The following is a 17,290-nucleotide window of genomic DNA, read 5'->3' as shown; positions in this document are numbered from 1 at the left end:
GTTTACTCCTAATGATATAAGATAAAAGGTATTTTTGTTCTAAAAAGTATTTTAAAATAGCATTTAATCTTGGGAACTATCTTACTTAGGGTTTCTATAAATACAAATTACAATGTTTCAAACTCAACCAGTATCATTTTCGTGTGCTAATGAGCAAAGTAGTTAGAACAGATGGTCAGTTTAAAAACAGGATTTGTAGGCCAGGCACAGTGGCTCATGCCTGTAATCCCAGCACTTTGGGAGGCCAAAATGGATGAGCAGCTTGAGTCAGGAGTTTGAGACCAGCCTGGCCAACATGGCGAAACCCCGTCTCTACTAAAAATACAAAAATTAGCTGGGCTTGGTGGCAGGCGACTGTATAATCCCAGCTACTCAGGAGGCTGAGGCAGGGAGAATCGCTTGAACCCTTGGAGGTGGAGGTTGCAGTGAGCCAAGATTGTGTCATTGCACTCCAGCCTGGACAACAGAGCAAGACTCTCAAAAAAGAAACAAAAAAACCATGATTTGTAGGTGTGTGCAAGACACAGTACTGCTATGGCTAATAATGGTAAGATGACCCTAACAATGTCCTCTCCTTGAATTTTTATATAATAATATTTTCTGAGTCATAACTAATTTTTTAAATAATGATTTCCAACCTAATTATTAATTAGAATTTTGTTGTTGTTGTTTGAGATGGAGTCTCCCTCTGTTGCCCAAGCTGGAGTGCAATGGCATGATCTCGGCTCACTGCAAGCTCCGCCTCACGGGTTTGCACCATTCTCCTGCCTCAGCCTCCCAAGTAGCTGGGACTACAGGCACCCGCCACCACGCCTGGCTAATTTTTTGTATTTTTAGTAGAGATGGGGTTTCACCGTGTTAGCCAGGGTGGTCTCGATCTCCTGACCTTGTGATCCACCCGCCTTGGCTTCCCAAAGTGCTGGGATTACAGGCGTCAGCCACCGCACCAGGCCAGTTCATTGGAATTTTTAAAACAGGCTGGGCGTGGTGGCTCACGCCTGTAATCCCAGCAGTTTGGGAGGCCGAGGCAGGTGGATCACCTGAGGTCGGGAGTTTGAGACCAGCCTGACCAACATGGAGAAACCCCATCTCTACTAAGAATACAAAATTAGCCAGGCGTGGTGGTACATACCTGTAATCTCAGCTACTCGGGAAGCTGAGACAGGAGAATTGCTTGAACCCAGGAGGCAGAGGTTGCGGTGAGCTGAGATCGCGCTGTTGCACTCCAGCCTGGGCAACAGGAGTGAAACTCCATCTCAAGAAAAACACAAAATACAAAACAAAACAAAACAACAGAACTGGCCAGATAATCCTATGTCTCTTCTAGTTGTATGTGAGTAAATATGTGTGTTTTAAGTGTTAACGGGTTGTAGTACTCCTGATGAATGGTGATCCTCCAAAAAATAAGTAGGAGACATGCTTGCTTCTGTTTCAAGTTGACTGTAAAATAATTGAAATTTTGATTAAAAATCAAAGTCTGGCTGGGCGTGGTGGCTCACGCCTGTAATCCCAGCACTTTGGGAGGCTGAGGCAGATGGATCACAAGGTCAGGAGATCGAGACCATCCTGGCTAACACGGTGAAACCCCGGCTCTACTAAAAATACAAAAAATTAGCCGGGCATGGTGGCAGGCGCCTGTAGTCCCAGCTACTTGGGAGGCTGAGGCAGGAGAATCGCTTGAACCCGGGAGGCAGAGGTTGCAGTGAGCCAAGATCGTGCCACTGCACTCCAGCCTAGGTGACAGAGTGAGATTCTGTCTCAAAAAAAAAAAAAAAAAAAAAAAAAAAAAATCAAAGTCTATATAATTAAGCATTGTTTTTTAAAAAGTAGTTTAGGAAGATTTGTAAAGTTTATGAACCATTGTAAAACCTTATTTCTAAGGTCTGTAAGACAGTTTTATATGTAATAATGTGTCCATTTCCAGGAATTCCCCAAATACTCATATAGCCATTGAGCACCCCAATCCAAAATTCAGAATGCTCCAGATAAGAACATTTTTGAGTGCCGATGTGACACTTTAAAGGAAATGTTCATTGGAGCATTTTGCATTTCAGATTTTTGGATTAGGAAAGCTCAACCACTATGTATTTCTGCACATATTCCACAATCTGAAAAAGTCTGAAACCTGAGAAACTGGTCCCAAGCATTTTGGAAAGGGTATACTCAATCTGTATTAACATAGACTTCTAAATTAGTGAAAATTTGCATTGAATTAAAATATGAAGTAAATATTTTTGTTTAAATATTGTTTAAAATTTAGTCATTTAAAAATTTTTTGATGTAACAAAATATTGAATAAAATAATGCTTCTACAACTTAATAAAAATATTTTTCATAGTCAACAAAACTAGTTGAATACTTTTAAATATTCGTTTTTGTTAGTGCACATTTTAGCCAGTTTTAGGCTTTAGGGAATTGTGACCCTTTTTTTGTTTTTTTGGAGACGGAGTCTTGCTCTCTCGCCCAGGCTGGAGTGTGTGGCGCAATCTCAGCTCATTGCAACCTCTGATTCCTGGGTTCAAGCAATTCTCGTGTCTCAGCCTCCCTAGTAGCTAGGATTACCGGTGCCTGCCACCACGCCCAGCTAATTCTTTTTATTTTTAATGGAGACAGGGTTTCGCCATGTTGGCCAGGCTGGTCTTAAACTCCTGACCTCGGGTGATCCACCCGCCTTGACCTCCCAAAGTGCTGGGATTACAGGCTTAAGCCACCATGCCCGGCACTTTTGTTTTTAAAATAATATCTTAACTTTCATATGATTATTTCAGGCTGTGGTATGGCATTCTGAAACAAGTCTTAACAGAGCTAAAAATCACGCTTACTAGTTCTCTGCGCTGACATATGTACACAAAGTAATATTGTTTTATTATTCTCCTTCATAAATGGTTTCTTTAATTGAACCTTTGAGCCTTATACTATTTTTAAATTTCCCTTTAAAAATTGAATTATAGCCAGGCACGGTGGCTCATGCCTGTAATCCCAGAACTTTGGGAAGCCAAGGTAGGAGGATTGCTTGAACCCAGGAGCTGGAGACCAGCCTGGGCAAGATAGCGAGATCCTGCCTCTAAAAAAATCATAATAATACTTTAATTTAGAAAATACCCTGAATTAGAAGTGCTCCATTCCTTATTTGTATACAGCTGTTCCTCTGTATACGAAGGGATTTGGTACCAGAACCACTGCATACCAAATTCCACCCATACTCAAGTCCCACAGTCTTCCCTGCAGAATCCAAGTATACAAAAAGTAGGCCTATCATTTATATGGGTTTTGCATCCTGACAGTACTGTATTTTCAATCCTAGTTTGGGAAAAAAAAAATTGTTTGTATGCCTGGGTACAGTATCTCATACCTGTAATCCCAGCACATTGGAAGGCTGAGGCGGGAGGACTGTTTTGTGGCCAGGAGTTCAAAACCAGCCTGGTCAACATAGTAAGACCCCATCTCTACAAAAGAAAAATTAGCTGGGAATGTGGCACCTGCCTGTGGTCCCAGCTACTCAGGAGGCTGGGAGGCAGGAGGATTGCTTGAGCCTGGGAGGTTGAGGCTGCAGTGAGCCGTGATCACACCACTGCATGCCAGCCTGGGCGACAGAGTGAGACCCTGTCTCAAAAAAGAAAAAAAAATGTAAAAATTGCGTGTAAGTTGACCCGCACTATTCAAATTTGTGGTGTTCAAGGTTCAACTGTAATTTCCTAGCAGCATTTTGTGTGTTTGAGAATCTCTTGACACTCTTCAAGTAAATCCCTAAATTACAACTTTGACATCAAAAAAGCTAGACATTCTTACATTTTTTGCACTACAATACATCAAAACTCCCATGCTGATCGGTTGTGGGATCGTGCCTGTGAATAACCACTGCACTCCAGCCTGGGCAACATAGTAAGACCTTGTCTCTTAAAAAAAAATGCATTCTGAAGAAAGTTCTACTTATGAATATATTTTATTTATAACAAATTGGTGAAAATTTTAGACCAAACCATGTCTTTCTGGGTTGCAGTGACTAAAAAATGGTTAAGAGAATGTTCCCTATACAAGGCATATGTTATTAAACATGAAACTTAGGATTAGTTTTCTCCTTGAAAATTCTTTTGATATGCTGAGGTTGCAGTTTGGAGGTTACATTAGAGAAAGAATATAGGGAAGATGGCAGTAGTAAAACGTTTCCCTATTTTACATTTTATATGGGCAGTATCCTGGTTTCAACTTTCCTATTTTCAGCAAGATATATGCAACTTTTTACTTTGAAGATATTTGGTTTATAGTAGTCCATGCTATACTAATGCTGTTGCTGAGATAATGAAGTTAGATACTAATATGAAAAAGAATATTTGTGTAAAATATTTTGAAGTTGTAATTAGTGTATATACAAGTTAATACTTATGAAAAAAGGAAGCATTCCCACCTGTAATAATTTTGTTAACACTAGACTATCAGTAAATTAAGTTTATCAAGAATAAAAACCTTGGTTTTTCTGTAATATTTGCCACTGAGCAATTTTTATTAAAAACCAAACAAGTATTTACACAAGAGCAAGTGAAATTACACAAAATGATAATGGGGAGAAATTTCTCATCTGGTGATAAAGGGAAAAGATAATGTAAAAGCAGATTGCTGCTATTTGCATAATAAGCACTTGTTGAAGAATAAATGATTAAGTTCAATATTTTTGCTCTATTTTATACCTACTCACTTTGGTGGAATTAGTTCTCTATATAAAGTATCTTTTAAATAGTAAACACCATTTAATAATGAAACAACTCATATGTTTTGTAATCCTTATGGATAATTACTTCCTGTGATAATTATGGACTCTTCATGGAAAACATGAAATGCAGTGAGCCGAAATTGCGCCACTGCACTCCAGCCTGGGCGACAGAGCGAGACTCCGTCTCAAAAAAAAAAAAAAAAAAAATTTCAAAGGATTGTGCTAGTGGTGGCCTGAATAATAAAACATTGAGAAGAAACAGCATTTGAATTTGGCACCCTGAATGTGAAGGGACGATAGATATTAATCACATATTTATTAACCCCTTCCTGCATGAACCTAGTACTGTGCTGAGTGTAGGGATACAATAATACGCAAAAAAGACCCCTGATAGGCCGGGCGCAGTGGCTCACGCCTGCAATCCCAGCACTTTGGGAGGCCGAGGCGGGCGGATCACGAGGTCAGGAGATGAGACCATCCTGGCTAACACGGTGAAACCCCGTCTCTACTAAAAATACAAAAAATTAGCCGGGCGTGGTAGCAGGTGCCTATAGTCCCAGCTGCTCGGGAGGCTGAGGCAGGAGAATGGTGTGAACCCGGGAGGGGGAGCTTGCAGTGAGCCGAGATCGAGCCTGTCTCAAAAAAAAAAAGAAGACCCCCCACCCCCAATATACACACACCCTGACTTTAATGAGCTTATTTTGCTGGGGACTCAGCCAATTAATTTCACAAACTGTAAAACTATTGCAACAAATGAGAAAAAGAGGCCTGTGGTGGTAAGCAAGTATATAAAAGAAGCCTTCCTTGAAGCAACGATGCTTAAGCTGAAATCTTAGGGAAAAATAAAAGTTAACTAGGCAAAGAAGGTAGGGAAGACTCTTTCAGATAGAATCGCAGTTTGTGAGTGCGCTTGGGGAAAAAAATTAAAAAATATAAAAAGAAAACCAGTTTCAAGTTCAGTAGTTAATGAAATTGAACAGGTAAGTCAGCACCATACCTGACATTCTAGGCCATTCTTTCTTTGTCAGAGCTTTTTTGTTGAGATGGAGTCTCGCTGTGTCGCCCAGGCTGGAGTGCAGTGGTGCAATCTTGGCTCACTGCAACCTCTGCCTCCCAGGTTCAAGTGATTATCCTGCCTCAGCCTCCCAAGTAGCTGGGATTACAGGTGCCCATCACCACACCTGGCTAATTTTTTTGTTTTTAGTAAAGACAGGGTTTCTCCATGTTGGCCAAGCTGGTCTTGAACTCCCAACCTCAAGTGATCTGCCCATCCTTGGCCTCCCAAAGTGCTGGGATTACAGGCATGAGACACTGTGCCCAGCTTGTCAGAGCTTTTGAGTAGAAATACGGTGTAAGAAATGTGGTTTATTTTATTTTATTTTTTTAGACAAAGTCTTGCTCTGTTGCCAGGCTGGAGTGCAGTGGTGCGATCTTGGCTCACTGCAACCTCTGCCTTCTGGGTTCAAGCAATTCTCCTGCCTCAGCCTCCCAAGTAGCTGGGATTACAGGCACCCACTGCCACACTCGGCTAATTTTTGTATTTTTAGTAGAGACGGGATTTCACCATGTTGGTCTCGAACTGCTAACCTCAGGTGATCTGCCCACCTTGGCCTCCCAAAGTGCTGGGATTACAGGCATGAGCCACTGCGCCCAGCCAGAAATGTGCTTTTAATACTAAAGGCCAAGATATGCAATTATACTCTTGACATATATTCAACAGAAATGCATGTACATGTGCCATAAGAGACATATGTACAAGAATGTGCACAGTTAACATTATTCAAATAGACAAAAACAGAAACATGTCCATCAACACAGAATAGACAAATAAATTGGTATAATTATACAATGGAATCTTACGTAGCAATGAAAATAAATGAACTAAAGCCACATACAAAAACATGAAGAATTTCACAAGTATTATGTTGAGTGAAAGAGACAAAGAATTTGTACTGTATTACTTCATTTATATGAAGTTCAAACACAAGCAAAATTAAGCTATAGTGTTTAGGGATGCATACTGAAATACAGTCTTTTAAAACAGCTTTAGAATTCCTTGGCCAGGTGCAGTGGCTCACGCCTGTAATCCCAGCTCTTTGGGAGGCAGAGGCGGGCAGATCACCTGAGGTTGGGAGTTCGAGACCAGCCTGACCAACATGGAGAAACCCCGTCTCTACTAAAAATACAAAATTAGCTGGGCGTGGTGGCGCATGCCTGTAATCCCAGCTACTCTGGAGGCTGAGACAGGAGAATCTCTTGAACCTGGGAGGTGGAGATTGTGGTGAGCCGAGATGTCACCATTGCACTCCAGCCTGGGCAACAAGAGCAAAACTTCATCTCAAAAAAAAAAATAAATAAATAAATAAATAAGGCTCCAAGGGCTGTTGTGAGGGTTAAATGAACTAGATAATTAATGTAAAAAACATAGAATAGTTTTGGCATTCAACAAACATTGGCTGTTATTGTATTACCTATTAAAAATTTAAGTCATTTAGGTCAGTGAAACAGGAGGGTTTCCAGAATTATACCCAATTAATTATACATGGGAAGGTGATGAAGGTAGCATGTCAAATTGGTATAAAAAGATGGAATATTAAATAAGTGGGGATGCTGTATCAGATAGGAACATATTTGGTTGCAAGAAACAAAAATTCCTATGATTACTAGCTTCACTGTGAGTTTATTTTTTCACGTAATAAATCCAAGGTTACATAATCCATAACTGATACGGCAGTTTAACAGTGTTATTAAGAACTCAAGGTCCATTTATCGCTCTATTCTGCCATCTTTGGTGAGTAGCTTTCATCTTCATTGTCTCAGAAAAGTTATTTCACCTCTAAGTATTACATCTACATTTCAAGCAGGAAGAAGATGAAGCTTAAGAGACCAAATGGAGCATGTCAGTCAAAGGTGTCCTTATTTAAAATCTCTGGAAGCCCCACTCAGTGGCTTCCATCCATGTCTCATGGGACAGAACTGAATCACATAGCCACCCTTTGCTGTAAGAGAGTTGGGGAAAGTATTTTAAGCTGGGACATTCCAGCCCTGAGTGAAGTCAGAGATCTTTTAGGAAGAACGGATGCCAGGTAGGTAAATGGCAATGCCTGACAAAGACATGGTAGGTCAGTCTGAAAAATGTAAAGCTGGGCTGCGCGCGGTAGCTCATGCCTGTAATCCCAGCACTTTGGGAGGCCAAGGTGGGCGGATCATGAGGTCAGGAGATCGAGACCATCCTGGTTAACATGGTAAAACCCCGTCTCTACTAAAAATACAAAAAATTAGTCGGGCGTGGTGGCGGGCGCCTGTAGTCCCAGCTACTGAGGCAGGAGACTGGCGTGAACCCGGGAGGTGGAGATTGCAGTGAGCCGAGATCGCGCCACTGCACTCCAGCCTGGGTGACAAGGCAAGACTCCATCTCAAAAAAAAAAAAAAAAAAGAAAAATATAAAGCTGGATCTATACCTCACTCCTTATACCAAAGTACATTACCCTTGTATCAAATATTTTAAAAACTGGAATAAGCTTTTCATATGATCTTTGAGAAGATGGGGCTTTCAAAGCATTACATAAAACACAGAAGCCCTGGCTGGGCGCGGTGGCTCACGCCTGTAATCCCAGCTCTCAGGGAGGCAAGAGGCAGGAGGATAGCTTGAGCCCAGGCGTTCGAGACCTGCCTGGGCAATATAGCGAGACCCTGTTCTCCACAAAAAGGAAAAAAAAAAAAAAAAAGACCAAAAAAAAAAATAAGTGTAAAGCACAGAAGCCAAAGGAAAAGTGATCAAGACACTTGAAGACCTGTCATTTAAAATGATTCTACAGGAAGAAGATGAACTACAAATTGGGGAAAAATATTTGTAGGACTTACGTAGACAAAGGACTAATTTTCTTAATAACATTCATCAGTAAATTTAAATGGGCAAAGGAAATACATGGACAATCATATCATGTATGTAATATTAATATTTATAAATCAATAAAATGGGCTAGGGATATAAATCAGCAATTCAAGGGGAGGGTAAAAAGACCAACTAATATATGTAAAGATGCACAAATTCATTCATGATTAAATGTGAATTAACAACGTTGGCCTCTCAGATTCCCAAAACTTTAAAAGATTAATAATACCCAGTATTGGTTGGGATTATAAGCAGATATGATATTTCACTGATAGAGACCAGCATGACTGTCTCAATTGTTAAAATATTGAAATGCATCTGTGTCAATGGTAAATAGTATTATTGTAAGTACAACACTAAAATTAATAAATTGTGTAAATTCTAATATGGATTAATTTGTCTTTTGTGACAACTATTGATAACCTCTTTGTTGTAATGACACCTAAGAAACATTTGTAACATCTGCTAGCTTGGCCTGCATCTTGGTAAATAGTGTAGCTGCATTATATATTACCTATGAAGCATTCCTTGCTCTAACAGTTACTACTGCTTTTAAATACTTTTAGTCTAGTTTTTTTTTTTTTTCGAGACAGAGTCTCACTCTGTCGCCTGGGCTGGAGTGCAGTGATGTGATCTCGGCTCACTGCAACCTCCGCCTCCCGGGTTCAAGCGATTCTCCTACCTCAGCCTCCCGAGTAGCTGAGACTACAGGCTTGTGCCACCATGCCCGGCTAATTTTTGTATTTTTAGTAGAGACGGGGTTTCACCATGTTGGCCAGGTGGTCCTGTCTCTTGACCTCGTAATCTGCCCGCCTGGACCTCCCAAAGTGCTGGGATTACAGGCATGAGCCACCATGCCCGGCCTAGTCTAGTTTTTTATTTGGTTTTACTGTTAGTGCATTGTAATTCTTAGGTAAAAAGTAAGTAAAGTGGCTGGGCACAGTGGTTCATGCCTGTAATCCCAGCACTTTGGGAGGCCAAGGTACACCGATCATGAGGTCGGAGATTGAGACCATCCTGGCCAACATGGCGAAATCCCGTCTCTACTAAAATACAAAAAATTAGCCGGGCGTGGTGGTGTGCACCTGTAGTCCCAGCTACTCAAGAGGCTGAGGCAGAGAATTGCTTGAACCTGGGAGGCGGAGATTGCAGTGAGCCAAGATTGCGCCACTGCACTCCAGCTTGGCAACAGAGCAAGACTCCATCTCCAAAAAAATAAAAAAATAAAAAAGTAAAGCGTTTTCATATTTTAAAATTGAGGAATTTATAACAAATATTTTGAAAACGAACACCCCAAAACTATTTGACACTATTTTCTGTCAATGCTGAGTATATATACACCCTATAACCTGGCAACTCATATGTTTATCAAATCATGTATACAGTGCTGTGTAATGGAACTTTCTGCATTAATGGAAATATTCTATATTCTATGCTGTTCGTAAAGCCACTAGTCTCATGAGCACTTGAAATGTGGCTAATCCAACTGAGGAACTGATTTTCAATTTAATTTTACTTAAAGAGTCACATGTGGCTAATGGCTACTGTACCGACAGCAGTGAGTGTTCATAGCAGCACCATTCATAATTACAACCATTCATACCCCAAACTGGAAACCAACATAGACAAATTATGGTGTATTCACATAATACAATATGTGAAAGATGTATAGCTGCACATAAGAATATGAATGAATCTCACTTGCCCTGGCATGGTGGCTCATTTCTGTAATCCCAGCACTTGGGAAAGCCAAGGTGGGCAGATTGCTTACCCCAGGAGTTTGAGACCAGCTTGGGCAACATGGTGAAACCCCATCTCTACACATACAAAAAGGTTAGCCAGGCATGGTGGTGCATGCACCTGTGGTCCCAACTACTCGGGAGGCTGAGGTGGGAGGATCACCTGAGCCCGGGAGGTCGAGGCTGCAGTGAGCTGTGATCACACCACTGCACTACAGCCTGGGCCACATAGTGAGACCCTATCTCAAAAAAAAAAAAAAAAGCATATGGATGAATCTCAAAAACATAATATTGAACAGAAGACAGATACAAAAGAATATACTTTATGATTCTATTAATGTAAAGTACAAAAACAGGATGTTAGTTACCCTTGAGTGGGAAGGAAGTAACTGAAGGAGGGTACAGAGATTTGGGCTTCTAGGATGTTAGCATGTTCTATTTATTAATCTGATTGCTAGTTACATGGATGCAGTTAGTCTGAAAAATTTATCAAGCTGTAGACTTATGTACACCTTTCTGAATGGATATTGTGCTTGAATTGAAAGTTATAAGTTGGAGGTCGGATGCAGTGGCTCACACCTGTAATCCTAGCACTTTGGGAGGCTGAGGCTGGCAGATCACTTGAGGTCAAGACCAGCCTGGCCAACATAGTGAAACCTCATCCCTACAAAAAATACAGAAATTAGCCGGGCATGGTGGCACATGCCTGTAACGCCAGCTACTCGGGAGGCTGAGGCAGGAGAATCGCTTGAACCTGGGAGATGGAGGTGGTTGCAGTGAGCCAAGATTGCACCACTGCATTCCAGCTTGGGTGACATAGTAAGACCGCGTCTCAAAAACAGGGTATATGAGGCCAGCATCATCCTGATACCAAAGCCTGGCAGAGACACAACAAAAAAAGAGAATTTTAGACCAATATCCTTGATGAACATTGATGCAAAAATCCTCAATAAAATACTGGCAAACAGAATCCAGCAGCACATCAAAAAGCTTATCCACCATGATCAAGTGGGCTTCATCCCTGGGATGCAAGGCTGGTTCAATATACGCAAATCAATAAATGTAATCCAGCATATAAACAGAACCAAAGACAAAAACCACATGATTATCTCAATAGATGCAGAAAAGGCCTTTGACAAAATTCAACAACCCTTCATGCTAAAAACTCTCAATAAATTAGGAATTGATGGGACGTATCTCAAAATAATAAGAGCTATTTATGACAAACCCACAGCCGATATCATACTGAATGGGCAAAAACTGAAAGCATTCCCTTTGAAAACTGGCACAAGACAGGGATGCCCTCTCTCGCCACTTCTATTCAACATAGTGTTGGAAGTTCTGGCCAGGGCAATTAGGCAGGAGAAGGAAATCAAGGGTATTCAATTAGGAAAAGAGGAAGTCAAATTGTCCCTGTTTGCAGATGACATGATAGTATATCTAGAAAACCCCATTGTCTCAGCCCAAAATCTCCTTAAGCTGATAAGCAACTTCAGCAAAGTCTCAGGATACAAAATCAATGTGCAAAAATCACAAGCATTCTTATACATCAATAACAGACAAACAGAGAGCCAAATCATGAGTGAACTCCCATTCACAATTGCTTCAAAGAGAATAAAATACCTAGGAATCCAACTTACAAGGGATGTGAAAGACCTCTTCAAGGAGAACTACAAACCACTGCTCAAGGAAATAAAAGAGGATACAAACAAATGGAAGAACATTCCATGCTCATGGGTAGGAAGAATCAATATCATGAAAATGGCCATCCTTCCCAAGGTAATTTACAGATTCAATGCCATCCCCATCAAGCTACCAATGACTTTCTTCACAGAATTGGAAAAAACTACTTTAAAGTTCATATGGAACCAAAAAAGAGCCTGCATCGCCAAGTCAATCCTAAGCCAAAAGAACAAAGCTGGAGGCATCACGCTACCTGACTTCAAACTATACTACAAGGCTACAGTAACCAAAACAGCATGGTACTGGTACCAAAACAGAGATATAGATCAATGGAACAGAACAGAGCCGTCAGAAATAATGCCACATATCTACAACCATCTGATCTTTGACAAACCTGAGAAAAACAAGAAATGGGGAAAGGATTCCCTATTTAATAAATGGTGCTGGGAAAACTGGCTAGCCATATGTAGAAAGCTGAAACTGGATCCCTTCCTTACACCTTATACAAAAATCAATTCAAGATGGATTAAAGACTTAAATGTTAGACCTAAAACCATAAAAACCCTAGAAGAAAACCTAGGCAATACCATTCAGGACATAGGCATGGGCAAGGACTTCATGTCTAAAACACCAAAAGCAATGGCAACAAAAGCCAAAATTGACAAATGGGATCTAATTAAACTAAAGAGCTTCTGCACAGCAAAGGAAACTACCATCAGAGTGAACAGGCAACCTACAAAATGGGAGAAAATTTTCGCAACCTACTCATCTGACAAAGGGCTAATATCCAGAATCTACAATGAACTCCAACAAATTTACAAGAAAAAAACAAACAACCCCATCAAAAAGTGGGCGAAGGACATGAACAGACACTTCTCAAAAGAAGACATTTATGCAGCCAAAAGACACATGAAAAAATGCTCACCATCACTGGCCATCAGAGAAATGCAAATCAAAACCACAATGAGATACCATCTCACACCAGTTAGAATGGCGATCATTAAAAAGTCAGGAAACAACAGGTGCTGGAGAGGATGTGGAGAAATAGGAACACTTTTACACTGTTGGTGGGACTGTAAACTAGTTCAACGCTTGTGGAAGTCAGTGTGGCGATTCCTCAGGGATCTAGAACTAGAAATTCCATTCGACCCAGCCATCCCATTACTGGGTATATACCCAAAGGACTATAAATCATGCTGCTATAAAGACACATGCACACGTATGTTTATTGCCGCATTATTCACAAAAGCAAAGACTTGGAACCAACCCAAATGTCCAACAATGATAGACTGGATTAAGAAAATGTGGCACATCTACACCATGGAATACTATGCAGCCATAAGAAATGATGAGTTCATGTCCTTTGTAGGGACATGGATGAAATTGGAAATCATCATTCTCAGTAAACTATCGCAAGAACAAAAAACCAAACACCGCATATTCTCACTCATAGGTGGGAATTGAACAATGAGAACACATGGACACAGGAAGGGGAACATCACACTTCGGGGACTGTTGTGGGTTGGGGGGAGGGGGGAGGGATAACATTGGGAGATATACCTAATGCTAGATGACGAGTTGGTGGGTGCAGTGCACCAGCATGGCACATGTATACATATGTAACTTACTGCACATTGGGCACATGTACCATAAAACCTAAAGTATAATAATAATAATAATAATAATAATTACAATAAAAGAAAAAAAAAAAAAAAAAAAACAGGGTATAAGTTGGAAACACACAGAATGAAGTGTCAGCAAAGTGCTGATAAGTTTAGCGTTATTTTTAATGTTGTAAATGTTCATATTTTTATACTATGGAAGAACATGATAATGAACCATAGCTTGGATCATGTCTTGAAACATCCTGAAATCTCTTTTGATACTGTGCAAGAATTAATACAAATAAAACATGATTTTCATCTCTGAAATGAAAAACATGACATTGCGGCTGGGTGCAGTGGCTCACGCCTGTAATCCCAGCACTTTGGGAGGCAGAGGTGGGCAGATCACCTGAGGTCGGGAGTCTGAGACCAGCCTGACCAACATGGAGAAACCCCATCTCTACTAAAAATACAAAATTAGCCAGGCGTGGTGATGCATGCCTGTAATCCCAGCTACTTGGGAAGCTGAAGCAGGAGAATCGCTTGAACCCAGAAAGCGGAGGTTGCAGTGAGCTGAGATCGCACTATTGCACTCCAGCCTGGGCAACAAGAGCGAAACTCCGTCTCAAAAAAAAAGAAAGAAAAGAAAAAAGAAAAGAAAAACATGATATTGCAAGTGATGAAGTGAATGTTAAATGCTAGCAGTTATCAAAAATTGTGGTGTTGAAAGTGTTAAATGCGTTTTTCATCCAAAAAGCAATCATGTTCATTTAAAACTCATGCTTTAAACAAAGATTTGCAATCATCAGTGAGAAAATTAAGAGGATATATAAATGTTTCAACAATAAAGAATTTGAAATAGTGACTAAATAGCCTCCCAAAGTGCTAGGATTACAGGCATGAGCCACCTCATATGGCCAAAAATATTTTTAGAAATTTGGCCTTATGAAAATTATTTTAGCAAAATGTCAATACTTTGTTTAGGTTTTCAGGAGAATATGTTTTATTCATAAATGAATTTGACAAAAGCTAAAAGTGATTGAACATATAAAACTAAAAGCATGAAAAAAGCAATAATGATTTAAGGAAGTACAATATGGTATTTGAAATAAAATATAGAGCCAAATCCAAAGGAAGTTATTATTATCTAATAAAGTGTATGATAGCGTTTTGATATATTTCCTTTCTGTGATAGTTAATTTGTTTGTTTGTTTTTTTGAGACGGAGTCTCCCTTTTTCACCCAGTGCAGTGGCCTGATCGCAGCTCACTGCAAGCTCCACCTTCCCGGTTCATGCCATTCTCCTGCCTCAGCCTCCCCAGTAGCTGGGACTACAAGTGCCTGCCACCACGCCCGGCTAATTTTTTGTATTTTTAGTAGAGATGGGGTTTCACCGTGTTAGCCAGGATGGTCTCAATCTCCTGACCTTGTGATCCGCCCACCTCGGCCTCCCAAAGTACTGGGATTATAGGCGTGAGCCACCGCGCCCGGCCTTGTGATAGATAATTTTATGTGTAAACTTAACTGGGCCACGGATTGCCCATATATATGGTCAAACATTATTCTAGATATGTCTGTGAGAGCATTGTTGGATGAAATTAACATTCAAATTGGTGGCCGGGCGCGGTGGCTCACGCTTGTAATCCCAGCACTTTGGGAGGCCGAGGCGGGTGGATCACGAGGTCAGGAGATCAAGACCATCCTGACTAACACAGAGAAACCCCGTCTGTACTAAAAAATACAAAAAACATTAGCCGGGCATGGTGGCGGGCACCTGTAGTCCCAGCTACTCGGGAGGCTGGGGCAGGAGAATGGCGTGAACCCAGGAGGCGGAGCTTGCAGTGAGCAGAGATCGCACCGCTGCACTCCAGCCTGGGCAACAGAGCGAGACTCCGTCTCAAAACAAACAAACAAACAAAATTCAAATTGGTAGACAGAGTAGATTGGCCTCCCTAATGTGGGTGGCCCTAATCTAATCAGTTGAAGGCATAAATAAAACAAATAAAAAGCTAATTTACCTCCACGAGTAAGACAGAATGCCTCCTGCCTGACTGCCTTTGAGCTGATTTTTTTCCTACCTTCAGAGTAAACTGAAACATTAGCTCTTCCTGGATTTTGGACCTGTTGGTCTTCAGATTCACACTGAAGTTCTTGGGACTTGTCAGCCTCTATATTCAAGTAAGCCAATTCGGTATAATAAATCTCTTTCTTTGTTTATATATTCCATAGATTCTGTTTCCCTGGATTCACTTTGTCACTAATACACTTTCTATCCTTTTTTCCCTGGGCATAGTCTTAAAATATGGACATTTTTAGATGAGTGACTTTGGTACAATCTCATTGTAAGTATACTTTAGTGCATGTTGATTTTCAGAAACCTGTTTAAGAGAAAAATAGCTAATTTTAAAGTGAGATAACATGGATAGTCAAAATTATATTGCCCTAAGCATTAAAAATAACATAAAAATCTATAAAATTAGCCAGGCGTGGTGGCTCACACCTGTAATCCCAGCACTTTGGGAGGCTGAGGTGGATGGATCCCTTGAGGCCAGGAGTTTGAGACCAGCCTGGGCAACCTGGTGAAACCTCATCTCTACTAAAAATACAAACATTAGCCGGGTGTGGTGGCACACACCTGTAGTCCCAGCTACTTGGAAGGCTGAGGCAGGAGAATCACTTTAATGGGGGAGGTGGAGGGTGCAGTGAGCCGAGATCACACCACTGCACTCCAGCCTGGGCGACAGAGTGAGACTCTGTCTCCCAAAAAAAAAAAAGAAAGAAAATTTACCAAGGAGTAGAATTGCTGGGTCCTAGGCATGCACGTCAATATAAGTTGCCAAATTGCTCCAAAGTGAATACACCAACATCCCTCTTACTAGAAATTTCCTTTTGCTTGACCAATCCAATGACAATGCTTGGCATTCTCAGAATTCTTAACTTTTGCCAACATAATGGTATCTCATTGTGGTTTTGATGTCCCCAATTACCAATTAATTCGAGCATCTTTTTTTAAATTATTATTTAAAAAAATGTTTTTTCGAGACTGGGTCTCATTCTGTTGCCCAAGCTGGAGCACAGTGGTGTGTTTACACATCTGACAGCAACAGCTTAACTGAAGCATACCCGACCCTGTATGGCAGATGCGCCTGGCAGCAATAACAACCTAAGAAATTAGGGTTGCTATGTGGAGGTTGCTGGGGTGGAGGGTGCTAAGCAAAGGTGCTATATAAACTGCATGCTTTTTACAAGCAGTGGCAATTCTCCTGTCCAGCCCACTGCCGCTGCACTGTCCCTGTATGAAAGTTCCCCCTAGTTAAACCCTCTGTCTCCTTTGCTGGCTCTAGGTCTCTTTTTCAGCCTCTTGAACCTTGTGCTATCCCTACTGGAGTCAATAGGGGTCCAGCAGGACAGCATGACCATAACTCACCACACTATGGGCTCAAGCAGTCATCCCGCCTCAGCCTCCTACGTAGCTGGGACTACAGACTCATACCACCATGCCCAGCTAATTTTTTTTATTTTTTATTTTTTTGCAGAGACATGGTCTCACTATGTTGCTCAGGCTGGTCTCTAACTCCTGGGCTCAAATGATCCTCCTGCGTCAGCCTTCCGAAGTACTGGGATTGGCTGGGTGCGGTGGCTCACGCCTGTAATCCCAGCAC

The sequence above is a fragment of the Pongo pygmaeus genome, chromosome 12, assembly GCF_028885625.2.
Source record: "Pongo pygmaeus isolate AG05252 chromosome 12, NHGRI_mPonPyg2-v2.0_pri, whole genome shotgun sequence".
Taxonomy (NCBI): Eukaryota; Metazoa; Chordata; class Mammalia; order Primates; family Hominidae; genus Pongo; species Pongo pygmaeus.
The sequence above is the reverse complement of the archived record's forward strand: the minus strand, read 5'-3'. Positions refer to the sequence as shown.